The sequence below is a fragment of the Lepidochelys kempii genome, chromosome 4, assembly GCF_965140285.1.
Source record: "Lepidochelys kempii isolate rLepKem1 chromosome 4, rLepKem1.hap1, whole genome shotgun sequence".
NCBI classification, from domain to species: domain Eukaryota; kingdom Metazoa; phylum Chordata; order Testudines; family Cheloniidae; genus Lepidochelys; species Lepidochelys kempii.
The window spans coordinates 2,709,732-2,723,060 of record NC_136383.1 but is presented as its reverse complement, the minus strand read 5'-3'; the positions used below and the strand labels follow the sequence as shown (position 1 = coordinate 2,723,060).

The 13,329-nt window shown below is 44.2% G+C and overlaps 1 long non-coding RNA gene across 1 annotated transcript; it reads right to left on the bottom strand.

Annotated features, from left to right (window-relative positions):
* Positions 1 to 1,881: 1,881 nt before the first annotated feature.
* LOC140909914 (uncharacterized) lies at positions 1,882 to 6,451 on the bottom strand. Its single transcript, XR_012158383.2, has 3 exons — positions 5,925 to 6,451; positions 4,986 to 5,089; positions 1,882 to 3,662 (listed from the first exon to the last, which is right to left on the bottom strand). It is a non-coding gene; the product is annotated as an uncharacterized LOC140909914 (long non-coding RNA).
* Positions 6,452 to 13,329: the final 6,878 nt, after the last annotated feature.

Sequence of the window (13,329 nt, the reverse complement as noted above, 5' to 3'; positions counted from 1 at the left end):
AAAAGACCCTGCGGCGACTGACTACGGCATTGGCGGGCAATATGAAGAATCCCCTCACAACCGAGAAGCTGGTAGGGTGCTCTGTACTGGGAATAGCGCCACTGTTTACCGGGCCAGCCATGGCAGGCATAGGCCGCTATACTGTAAGGCTGCAGATGGTACTTGAGAAAGTTGCCTTAGAGTTAGAGGACTCGGTTAGTGATTTAGGGTCAGCAGTCAAAACATTAAATGAAGAGGTACAGCAGCTCAGGACGTTTTCCCTCCAAAACAGGCTGGCTTTGGACTATCTCTTGGCATCCCAAGGAGGGGTTTGTGCCCTTATCGGGCCCCGATGTTGTGTATATGTAAATGATAGCAGTTATGAGATCTATGAAAAGGTGGTACAGGCTGAAGCCCATGCCCGAGCCGGAGCACAGGTTGCCTATACTCCCCCAGAGAACGATTGGTTGCAAACCTTGTTTTCAGGCTGGGGTTTGTCGTCTTGGCTTGGTGGTTTATTTAGCCTGCTATTGAAACTTCTCTTTCCTGTACTGCTTGTATTACTGGTATTATGCTGTGCAGTATCATGTGTCAGGGCCCTTTTGCAAAAGTTAATAAGTCATTCTCTTCAGGGCTATCACAAAGTGCTTATGCAAAGTCCTATTGTAAAGAAATAAGTAGCCCAAGTGAGAAAACTCAGAGCCAAGGCTGTTGAGTGTTCTCAAAGGGGGGAGTTGTTGGGAACACTGGGGCATGGCCACTAGGTAACTCGAGGGGATGGAAGACCACAAGTGTCGATGAAGCCCCCTCGCACTAGGCCCCTGCGTCCTTGCCCCCCCCTCCTGCCTGGAGGCACTCGCAGCAGCTCTGCGTGCTAGGCCCAAGTGTCCTTGCCCCCCATCCCCCCCGCCTGGAGGCACACACAGCAGTTATGCTGAGAACTGCAACAGTATGTTGCAGAGTCAGACTGCCTGAAACTAAGCAAGGCCAAACAGGGGAGATATGGAAGAACAATGCTGAATAAAGCAGCTTTATGTATAGTTTAACAAATGATACAGAGAATCAGGGAACTAGCTGGGAATTGGATTGGCTGGCTATATGGATACTTGGAGCAGCTTGCTATTGGATAAGTATGCTGGGAAAAAGGATGTATAAAAGTCTGTGTAACTTCCTGCTCTCTTGTGCAGGATTTGAGATTTTATTCTCCCTGTACCTTTTTGAAGCTTCAAATAAGCTTTTCTGCTTCTCCACCCCGTTGTGATTATTGGGTGTAGCACACCGGGTAACGAACCAACTCAAGCTGTTGTTCAGCCTCTCGGCACTGGGTGCCGGCAACAAGACTGTACCACTGAATGCAGCGGGGGGTGTGAGAGAGGAAGGGTACACAGAAGTCCTCTGTAGGAGCCCAGAGCCAGACCAGATGGCTCCTGTCGCGGCATCCTGCCTCCTTATCTCTTCTCCCTCTCTCATACAGATGGATCCTCTGTTCACACACATGTCTCCCAGACTTTTCTCTAGCTATTGTGCAGCCAGAGAAACCATTTCCTGGTTGAAATAGGGGAAACCAGAGATTTCACAGTTACTGTGAAAACAGTGCAGCCATCTCCATGGCAATGCTTGCAGCCATGCAGTGCGTGTACTGCCTCTGACAACATGTTTTCGTGGTGGTAGCATAGCGACTGCTCTAACTGATCCGAGTTCTCATTGCTTTCTCATCTATAACACCTGGTGCTGTCCCTGTTCGGCGCTCATGGCCTAATGACTGTACCAGCATCATCACATTGTATTCAATGCAGCAATGCATCTTCTGGCACCTTGTTGGCGGGGATCCAGCTCCCTCCTCCCTCTTAGTTCCCAGACACAGTTCGTCGGAAAATAACAGTCCAGAGGCCAGTCTGTCAGCATTTGGATGGGTTTATTGGAGCTAAAGAAGCCAGCATGTTCCGAAGCCCTTCACACCGGGCGGGCTATGGCTATAAGCTGATAGTTTTCCTAGTCTCCTCACCCAACTACAGTTCAGTACGCTGATAGAACCACCTCCTTCTCCTAACCCCTGGCTCTACATGCCGAGGGAGCTCCCTTCTCGGCCAATCTAATTATACTTGTATTGCCCCTCCCCGGGTACCACCCTGCCAATGTAAGGTCATATTCAATTCTGAATGGTCCCGAGTCTGGGGTCGATAAGACCACCTCTTTTGTCTCTGATAGGAGGGGTAAGGAGCGGGGTTTCTTTTGGTCATGGTCACTCTCGCAGACTCTGCGTCTCCTCCTTACACTGTCCCCTCCAGCTACTTGGTAACCATTGCAACCCCTTGCTCAATTAGCCCTTTATATTCAAGGCTACCAGCTGCGAGGGAGGAAGGCGGGGTGCAGCCTTGTGCTTTCACTTACATTCTGTTGCTTTGTTTTTCAGCCTGTTTAAACTAAAAGCAAGGCCAGAAGCAGGATTATTATTGTTTAGTCTCTACCCTATTTACTTCACATTCTCCTAACAAATCTCTCATGTGCAAAGATGCTCCTGCACTATGAAATCCAGCTGTTCAAAACAAAACCGCTACCTCTATATGAGGTCCCTCAAATGTAGCTGACGAGGCCAGCTGCTTGCAGGCACACATTTTGAAAACTTCAGGCCCAGATCCTCTGTTGTATTTAGGCTTCTAACGTCCACTTATGTAACTGAATGAATGTGAGGAGCCTAGATAGCTTTGAGGATCCAGCCTGTAGTTACCATATCACCATGGGCCTCTGCATCAAGACTGACTGATCCAAAGCCCATTGCAATCACTGGAAGTCTTTCCATTAACAGCAATGAGCTTTGGATCAGGCCCCAAATCAGTCATTGTGACCAAGATCCATCTGAACAGAAGACCCCATCACACAAGGAAGTCTGGACAATGCTATCATACACAACACGTTGTAGCTGAATAAAGTAAACCACTCTGCTTACCAAAAAGACAGATCTGATCATCTGTCATTTTCATTAGGAGAAGGTGCTTGCTTCCAATGATAAATTTGTTGCAAATTCTGTTAGAGCGTCCCGTCATAACACCACATTCAGCCTTACTATCAAGGCTTCTGTCGAAGCAGGCTGTGATAGCAAAACCCATGCCAAGAGGAGACTGGACGACAAGATGGTGCCATTTTGTTCATTGTGCTGCACAGCGCTGGACCACTCCAAGCTTGTGCCATAAATATCCTGAAATCAGACTGCCCGTGCTGCTGATCATAGCGATAATGAGCACAAGTAACCAGAGCTGCTTTGAGGGGGACCATGGTGCGCTGCAAGTCAGAGAGAAGAAACAGATAGCCGCATTCTTCAGTGGGCCCTACCCAGCTCTTTAGTGTTTGGCTTTGGTATAAGTTTCTTTCAAGGATGAAATTCCTTCCTTCCTCAGTAACTGCTTCGGGCGAGAGCTGGGAGTTAGTTCTTCAGAGTAGGGTCTCTGTGAGGAGTTGTACGTTGTGGGGCTGTGCCAAGCCATCACTTACAGTATTGCTTCCCTCCAGTACCTGTTTCCTCACACTTGTTTACACAGCCCAGTTTGTTTCCCTTTGCTTCCTTTGGCTCTGGTGAAGGCAGGTGCAACTCAGTGTCTACTGTGCCTACAGCAGTAAGGCACTGAACCTGGTGGTCAGGAGCATGCAGGAATTTCTACTGTGCTGGATTGTATTTCACAGGCAGGCTGGCAAGAAAGAGTCAGTTTCAAAAATAGCATTCAGGCCTGGTCTACACACAAAAATTCACAAATTCAAGAGATCTTGTAATTTTATATCAATGTAGTACAACCAGTGAAGCTTGCTTGAACATTCATATTGGTTTCAAACTGATGTAAAATGACATAGCTTTAACTGGGCAATTTACAAGCTAAACTGAACAAACCTGTCAGAAACCAATGTGATAATGCCTAGTCCTTAAACACTATTTTTTAGCAGTATATCTCACAGCTCTTCAGGAAAGAGATAAGTATCATATCCCCCTTTTACAGATGGGGAAACTAAGGTATACAGACAGGAAGTGACTTGCCCAAGGTCTCCCAGCAGGCCGGTGACTAAGCCAAGACTAGAACCCAAGTCTCCTAGGTTGTTGTCTTGTGCTGTATCCAGTAGGCTGCATTGCCTCTGACACAGAAGAGTGGACGCACAGGGATTTGCCCCAGTTTAACTGCATTGGTTTTTAAACAGTTGGAATTAAATTGGTGCACTGGATCCTTTTTTCATACGCAATTAAGCTAATCCATTTGGCCTCCAAATTTAAATACTGGCATTGTTAGCACTCAGATTCTTACCAAAAGTATGGTGTGTATATATTTTAAAAGTTACATTTTGCCAAAGCACTTCCTACTATATTGCATATTTAGCAGTGCAGATGTAAAATAAAAATGTTTACCAAGTAGGTCTTGGGTAGGTCGAAAGGGTGTTTTACCTATAGGTTTTTCCCTTTAATCTCATAATATGATCTCTAGTAACAGAAGACTGTGACGCTAGCAGACCAGGTGCCTGCTCTTGCCAAAGGCTCAGGGCATCAGCTAAGCAATGACAAATCCATAGCTGGAAACCAGACCAGCTCACCTCTGTTTTAGCATTGCTCAAGATAGGTGTTAGACTGGTAAGAATATGTAATGTTTAGACTCTATAAAATGATTGGAAATTGCGGAATGCTTTAAGCTTAGATATAATGTCTATGTCCCAGGCTGTAAGTTAGCGATCCTGGTTCTGCTGGGACACAACTGAAAGTGCCAATTCAGGACAAATTGTTTAAAGCAGGGCAGTTACAGCCCAAGGCTGGAGTTCCTTTGCACACCGAAACAAACTAAACCAGCCAAACAGAGAAGACTTCGGTTTTACCCCACTGGCTAATCATAAGTCACACAGGCAATACCCTTAGACACTCCAGTTTCCCAGGGTCATCACCAGTCGCACTCGTTATGGGGACGAATGGTTATGAAAACCCATATCCCAGTAAAAGAAAAAAGGTTCCTTCAATCCCAAAGGACCAAGACACAGACCATTGCCCACATACTATCGTGAACGTCCCCAGGAAGACTTCTTATGAGGATTGGAGTTAACCTCAGGGACCGAGATGATAGGGGGAGCATAGAGAGTTTTGCACCTGCAGGGGGATAAAAACGGAGAGGAAAATTTAAGATGATACATTTCTGAGAACAAAAGGGAGACTTTCACAGTGAATCAAGCAATTCACAACAGACAGCACATGCGCTTTAGGTAGAAGGTCGCATTTTGCCTTCTATATTGAGCACCTGCCAGTATGGTGACACATCACACACGGCTAGGCAACAGAATTCAGTTTCCAGTCAGCCATGGTAAGCCAAAGGGTACGCGGGTTTGGCGTCCAACGCCTTCGTAACATGTGGGAATGGTTTCAAACTGCAGCGTCCTCCTTTCCCATAGCAAGCAGTGCTGGTTGGGTTTGCCATTTAAAAGGAGGGGCTGCGGTTTTCAGGTGGATGTGCAGCACACACCTCCCCTCACCTTTCCGAATGGCTATTTGGGGTGATCTTTTTTAGCCGAGCGCAAACAGCCCAGAATGAACGGGGTCCTTTTATTATTTCCTTAAAAAAATTCCCCTATATCAACCAGGTGACCATGTCTGGGGATGGAGCTGTAATCCTCCAGGGACATCTCCATGAAACTCTCCTAGAGGTACTCTAAAAGCCTTTGCAGAAGATTTTTAGGGAGGGCTTGGCGTGGTAAAGTGTCCTAACATGGAGGAAGAAATAAGGCAGCCCTCCCTAGAAACCCCTTCTGCAAAGGCTTTCATCTTCATAGAGATGTTCCTGGAGGATTCCCGCTCCATCCCCAGACATGTTAACAGACTTTTCCAGTAGCTGTACTGGCTGCGAATGAATCCCAAGTCTTCAGGGCAAATCAAACATTAAACACTATTGCTTTTAAATCCTGCAATGAAGTTACAAATGTGCACTTACCAGAGGTGCCTTCTTCGCCTTCAGGATCCGGGATTCCGCCTTGGGAGGGTATTGGCGCCAAGGTGAGGAAAAGGTCCTGGCTGCCGGGGAGAACGAACTTGCCTGCTGCGCATTCTCCTCCTGCCTCTCATCCACAAAATACTCTTCCGTGTTGCGTGAGACTCCCCCCTTGCAGGAGTATGCGGACAGTGGTGGAGGAGTGGTAGGGTCCCCCCATAGAATGCCATGCAGCGGATCATAGAAGCAGCATGTATGGGGCTCTGACCCAGAGCTACCGTTTGCCTCCTTTGTCTTCTGGTAGGGTTGCCTAAGCTCCTTCACTTTCACGTGGCACTCCCGTGTGTCCCTGTTGTAGCCTCTGTACCTCATGCCCTGTGCAATTTTGGCATATATATATTAGCATTTCTTCTTTTTGATCGGAGTTCAGACAAATGCTTCTCCCCACACAGCAATCAGATCCAGTGTCACCCATTTGCTCCATGCTGGAGCTCGTTTGCCATTCTGGGGGGACTGCATGGTCACCTGTGTTGCTGAGCTCACGACGCTGACCAAACAGGAAATGAAATTCAAAAGTCCCAGGGTATTTCTTGCATACCTGGCTAGTGCACAGGAGTTGAAAGTGCTGTCCAGAGCAGTCACATTGGAGCACCAATAACGCCGGAGGCCAATAACATCGACTTGCATCCACACTACCCCAAATTCCACCTAACAAGGTTATTTTAGCACTACTCCCCTCTCCAGGGAGGAGTACAGAAGTCGATTTTAAGAGCCCTCTAAGTCGACAGAATGGGGTTGCTTCTTTACACGTATTCATTATAAAATCGACCCTACCGCAGCTAAATTCGACCTAACTCTGTTGTGTAGACCACGGCTTAAAGAGTTAGCCTGAAGACATTCCTGTTCCAACACCATTGTCTTCCCAACAACCTGGCCAAACACAGCCACTTGGTTATAGGGTTGTTTAGATTCCTTAACAGCTTTTACTCCATCTGAGACCTTCTCAAATCTATCCACACTGACACTGGATCTTTCAAAAGGAAAGTCAGTGGATTTATTCACAACAGAAAATTTCTGGCTGTTAGGAACTGAAACTTTCTTGATTAACTCACTTTTACACCCTTCAGTTGCAGAAAACTGCTTGTACAGATTACCTAGTCAAAAGATCAGAAGCCTTCTCCTCTTTGCCACACACAAGCTTAGGAATTTTTTCCTTCCTGCTACAAGTTTTCAAACTGTCAGCGGTAACACAATCAAACCACCTTATACCCTGTGAAGGTATACAAAGGTGGTACATCATTTTCCTACCACACATTAGCAATAGGCAAATCAAGCACAAGAATTATCTGCTCTCTGGGATTTTACTAAGACACTAACTGGATGCAACCAAGTTACATTGCCACTCTCCCTAGCGAACAAAAACTTATGACCATTTTCTTCCAGAACCGACTCTGAGACAGCTGCACTATTCAAACCATCACAGGCTGAAAGGCCCCTTCTGTCTGCTTCACAGACAAAGAAGAGCCGGAGACACATTCTCCTTTACCAGACACACAGCTTGGGATTTCATTTCCCTTGTCCCAGCACACAGGGCTGTTAGAGACGATTGCTTGGAGACAAGGCATAGGCAAGTCAATACCCCTAATAGACACAGGCAGATTTCCTTCACTGTCACAATTCTCCACAGAGGTAACGCTCATCTTCCACTATCCTTACCTTCTCACACTGCTGACTAGATAAAGCCATCAGCTCACAAGGCTGCCTGGTCTCAACCAAATTTTCCTTACCGGGCACATTGTCACTCGCAACAGATAAACTGCTGCTCTTCTCACTACACTGACCTACTTCCAGGAAATCACAGTTACCCTTTTCAGGTTCACTTTTATAAGGTGTACTTGCCAATAATCCATTACCCATCAAAAAATCTACCCTTTCCTTCCTCAGTTAGGGCTTTAACCTGACCATCCACTTTAATCTGCTCCTGAGAAGCACTTTCCTGACCAATGAAATCCTTCTGCTCTTGAGCTAATTCTAGATTCACTTCTGAGACATTAGACAGACATTCAGAAACTTCATTTACAGACAAACAGCTCAAGATTATGAGTATCAACAGATGGCTCAGGCAGTGCTGCTATAAGGAGTGCTTTGGGATGTATGGCCACTGGGAGGCTGTCATAAATGTAAAGGGGTGTACCCTTTCCTTTAAAATCCCACCTTGCCGGAGGAAAAATCCTCTCACCTGTAAACGGTTAAGAAGCTAGGATAACCTCGCTGGCACCTGACCAAAATGACCAATGAGGAGACAAGATACTTTCAAAAGCTGGGGGAAGGGAAAAACAAAGAGTCTGTCTGTGTGATGCTTTTGCCTGGGACAGACCAGGAATGGAGTCTTAGAACTTAGTAAGTAATCTAGCTAGAGATGCGTTAGATTATGATTTCTTTAAATGGCTGAGAAATTAAACTGTGCTGAATAGAAAGGATATTCCTCTCTGTGTCTTTTTGTAATTTAAGGTTTTGCCTAGAAGTATTCTCTATGTTTTGAATCTAATTACCCTGTAAGGTATTTACCATCCTGATTTTACAGAGGTGATTCTTTTTATTGTTACTTCTATTAAAATTCTTGTATTCAAGAACTGAATGCTTTTTTCTATTGTTCTTAAGATCCAAGGGTTTCGGTCTCTGTTCACCTATGCAAATTGGTGAGGATTATTAATCAAACCTTCCCCAGGAAGTGGGATGCAAGGGTTGGGAGGATTTTGGGGTAAAGACAACAACACTTTCCTAATAAATAAACCGGATAAACGTTTGGTGGTGGCAGTGGAAGTCCAAGGGCAAAGGGTAAAATAGTTTCTACCTTGAGGAAGTTTTAACCTAACCTGGTATAGATAAGCTTAGGAGGTTTTCATTCAGGTCCCCACATCTGTACCCTAGAGTTCAGAGTGGGGAAGGATCCTTGACAGAGGCATTCATGGACAGGACAGTTCTCTTGGGATGGACTTAATCTAAATAGGGAAGGAAATAGACTTCTAGGATGGAGGCTGGCACAACTGTTTAAGAGAACTTTAAACTAGGAATTTGGGGGAGATGGTTGGGAGATGTCCAGGTAATCGCCACGCCGGATTTTAGCCTTGAGAGGGAAGAAACATAGTAAGAATGGATAGGCCGTGGATAGGAGAATGGACATAAGGAGGAAGGGCAAGGTGGGTACCAGTGTAATAGGTCATACTGGCTGTAGAATGATGGTGCCTAATCGGGTAAAGAATGTGAGCGAGGCCAAACAGCAAAAATTGTTTGTACACTAATGCGAGGAGCCTACAAAACAAAATGGAGCAACTAGAGCTACTGGTGCAGGAAGTGAAACCAGATATTCTAGGGATACAGGAACAGGGTGGAATAGTCGTCATGACTGGACTAGGGGTATTGAAGGATCTGTGCTGTTTAGGAAAGACAGAAATAAAGGTAAAGGTGGTGGAGTAGCACTGTATATCAATGATGAGATAGAATGTAAAGAAATAAGAAGCGATGAAATGGATATGACTGAGTCTGTCTGGGCAATAATTAAATTGGGGAAGAAAACTATTAGAGCCTCCCCTGGGATAGTGCTTGGGGTGGGCTATAGACCACCGGGATCTAATTTGGATATGGATAGAGCCCTTTTTAATGTTTTTAATAAAGTAAATACTAATGGAAACTGTGTGATCATGGGAGACTTTAACTTCCCAGATACAGACTGGAGGACGAGTGCTAGTAATAATAATAGGGCTCAGATTTTCATAGATGCGATAGTTGATGGATTCCTTCAGCAAGTAGTTGCTGAACCGACTAGAGGGGATGCCATTTTAGATTTGGTTTTGGTGAATAGTGTGGACCTCATAGAAGAAATGGTTGTAGGGGACAACCTTGGTTCAAGTGATCATGAGCTAATTCTGATCAAACTGAATGAAAGGATAAACAAAAATAAATCTGACTAGGGTTCTTTATTTCAGAAGGGCTGACTTTGAAAAACTAAGGAAATTATTTAGGGAAGTGGATTGGACTAAAGAATTTATGGCTCTAAAGGCAGAGGAGGCCTGGGATTACTTTAAGTTAAGCAGAAGCTATCAGAAGCCTGCATCCCAAGAAAGGGGAAAAAATTCATAGGCAGGAGTTGTAGAACAAGCTGGATGAGCAAGCATCTCAGAGAGGTGATAAAGAATAAGCAGAAAGCCTACAGGGAATGGAAGATGGGAGGGATCAGCAAGAAAAGCTACCTTATTTAGGTCAGAACATGAAGGGATAAAGTGAGAAGGATCTAGCAAAGGGAATTAAAACCAATAGTAAAAGGTTCTATAGCCATATAAATAAGAAGAAAAAAAAAGTTTGCGGATGATACAAAGCTGGGATGTATTGCTAATTTAGAGAAGGACCAGGCTATCCTACAGGAGGATCTGGATGTCCTTTTAAACTAGAATAATAGTAATAGGATGAAATTTAATAGTGAGAAGTAATGCATTTAGGGATTAATAACAATAATTTATAACCTGGGGACGCATCAATTAAAAGTAACGGAGGAGGAGAAGGACCTTGGAGTATTGGTTGACCACAGGATGACTATGAGCCGCCAACGTGATATGGCTATGAAAAAAGCGAATGCGGTCTTGGGTGCATCAGACGAGGTATTTCCAGTAGACATAAGGAAGTGTTTGTACCGTTATACAAGACCCTGGTGAGACATCATCTGAAATACTGTGTGCAGTTCTGGTCTCCCATGTTTAAGAAGGATGAATTCAAACTGGAACAGGTACAGAGAAGGGCTACGAGGATGATCCGAGGAATGGAAAACCTATCTTGTGAAAAAAGACTCAAGGAGCTTGGCTTGTTTACCCTAACCAAATTGACTCACAATTTATCAGACCACTCTGTTTTATTAGCAAAGCTGTTCTGCTAATACATTTATAAGTGAGCCCCCCGAGTGGGGCTTGTGTCTTTTAATTTATATAGTTTTTTGGAGAATAAGTTACAGAGAAGTTACAGACAAAAGAAGAAAAAGATTTTAGTAACCACCCTTCGAGTTCCCTGAGACCAGTCACGTATCTTCAATTACCTGACACCCTTAACAAGCTCCTTTAACAGCTTCCAGTTAATGTAACTAATTGCCCTTCACACCTTCAATTCTGATGCCTGCTTCTTAGACGTGCTGGCTCTATCTTAATTGCTTCTCCATTCAAAAGCTAAATGTCTCTTCGTGTTCTCCCGCAGATACAAAGTTATACATTAAGGCACAGGACTAAAAATACAAGAGAATTTCTATCCTTTCTTTCCTTTGAGAAGGTGTTTTTGAAGTAGTTTGCAGTTGTTGCTGTTTTTGGACATTTCAGAGACATCATATGCAACGGCTCTTTGTCAAAAGTTATTGAATGAGGCTGGACTAACCATTAATCAAAGTGCATAACAAGTAGGACATAATTTTCTTGTTTCATGAGCCCAGGCAGGCTCTGTGGAAAACTGTGAGTGGAATTGTATGTCTATTGAACATCAAATTTTTGTTCACAATTGTTGTAAATGTGCATACAGAGTATTTGCATTGGAATGGCCTGTTATACACATATAACCAGTGGTCACAAATTGGGCGTTCAGAAAGAGAGGCAGCCCAGTTTGGTGGGTACTTTTGGAAATTTGAATGACTCATTTCCCACCGCTGCAAAGCAGATATAACCACTTATCACAAGTGCTGTGAGGCTTCATTCACATTTGTACATCACTCAGAGATACTTGGGTGAGAGGTGCTCTAATTGAAAAGTATAACTTTTTATACTAACAGTAGGTAGGTAGGTTGGCTAATAATATGGCGTCAACGTGCTCATGGAAAGGCCTTATATTGCTTTCAAATATACAGAGGGACTGAGAAATCCACTGTTTAACACAGATGGATGTTTCAGAAAGGAGGAGCAAAGCTGTTGCAGTTGGTCTCATGGTCACTTTGGGAGGTTTTGTGATCATTGGTCATACAAATTTACCTTAATTGTAAGCTTGACTGTAAAAAGTGAGTGTAAGTTCACAAGTTGTCACGATAATGCGTAACAACAAATGCTGATGGGAAGAGGTGCAAAAGTGACACAGTCAAAATGGATTAGTCTAAGCAAAAAGGTCTCTTGCTATAACTCAAGGATTGTGTTAAGAGCATGCCTCATAAACAAGATAAACAAACAAGATAAACAAGTTTGCCAGATTTCAGAATAGCGGATCAGACCATGGGCTGGGCTTGTGTTTCTCCAGTAATGAGATTGCAAGTGAGAGTCAACACCGGAGACAGAAGATGCATTTTTACTTTGCTCTTCTTTTCTCACCCCTTTGTGTGTGTTTGTCTTTTGTCTTCTAGGAAATGGTATTAAACATTAACTCCAGCCCCTCTTTTCTTTTTTCCCCAAAGGACAGTTATTGCCATCTTTGACACCATCTAAGAGACTGGTTTCAGAGTAGCAGCCGTGTTAGTCTGTATTCACAAGAAGAAAAGGAGTACCTGTGGCACCCTAGTGTCTAAGGTACCACTAGTACTCCTTTTCTTTTATCGAAGAGACTGTCAAACAAGGGGCTTTTTCCTTCCAAAGTCTCTGCCCCGCTAAAGGGGAAGGGAGCAAGGAACACTGAGAAAATGAAAGCCCTACTTCATACTTTACATTTCCTTCATTTTTGTATTTTTAATAAAATGTTAAAATAAAAGAAAATGTTACTGGTGCGTTTGCCATGGAGCTAAGCAGGCTGAGGTCTCTGTGTATCAAACCCCAAACTTTCTTTGAAACTGTTTAATGTTGGATAGTGACTGCCTTATGTGGACACCTTTTGGCCCATTTATTCCATCTAAATTAATACAACGGAGGTCTCTTAAGATAAGATAAGGTTGCGTGATAAGGAACACAACTCTAGAATAGGTTTTGCTGTAGTTCCTCTGGCAGATGGAGGATCGCCCTAGGGCTCCAGAGGCAGAGCTAGCCCATGCTAAACTGGGGGTTATGACACAGAGCTTTAGGGAGGGTGGGGAAAGTCTGGTGGAGCCTCAGCAGAACTCCATGTGAGATGGGAAGGGTCTTTACACTACCAAGAGAGAAACCCAAACCAAATAGAGAGTGATAGATTCTAAGGTTCATGTGCAGTCTACCTTCTGTCAGTGATCTCCTGTTTAATCATCTAGGAATTCAGGAAACAGGAGTGGCAGTGACATCCTGGGTCATCGTGTCTAGCCCCTGCTACCACAGACAACCCCATTATATAATCCCATTAAAAAATTTATGATGCGCCACCCCTTTTTAAAATCAGGATTGGATGTTTCTCTAGAAGGAATAAATTCAGTGAAATTATCTGGTTTGTGCTAGGTAGGAAGTGCGCCTAGAGGATCTGTCTCCTCTGATTTTAGAATCTATGACTCAAAACT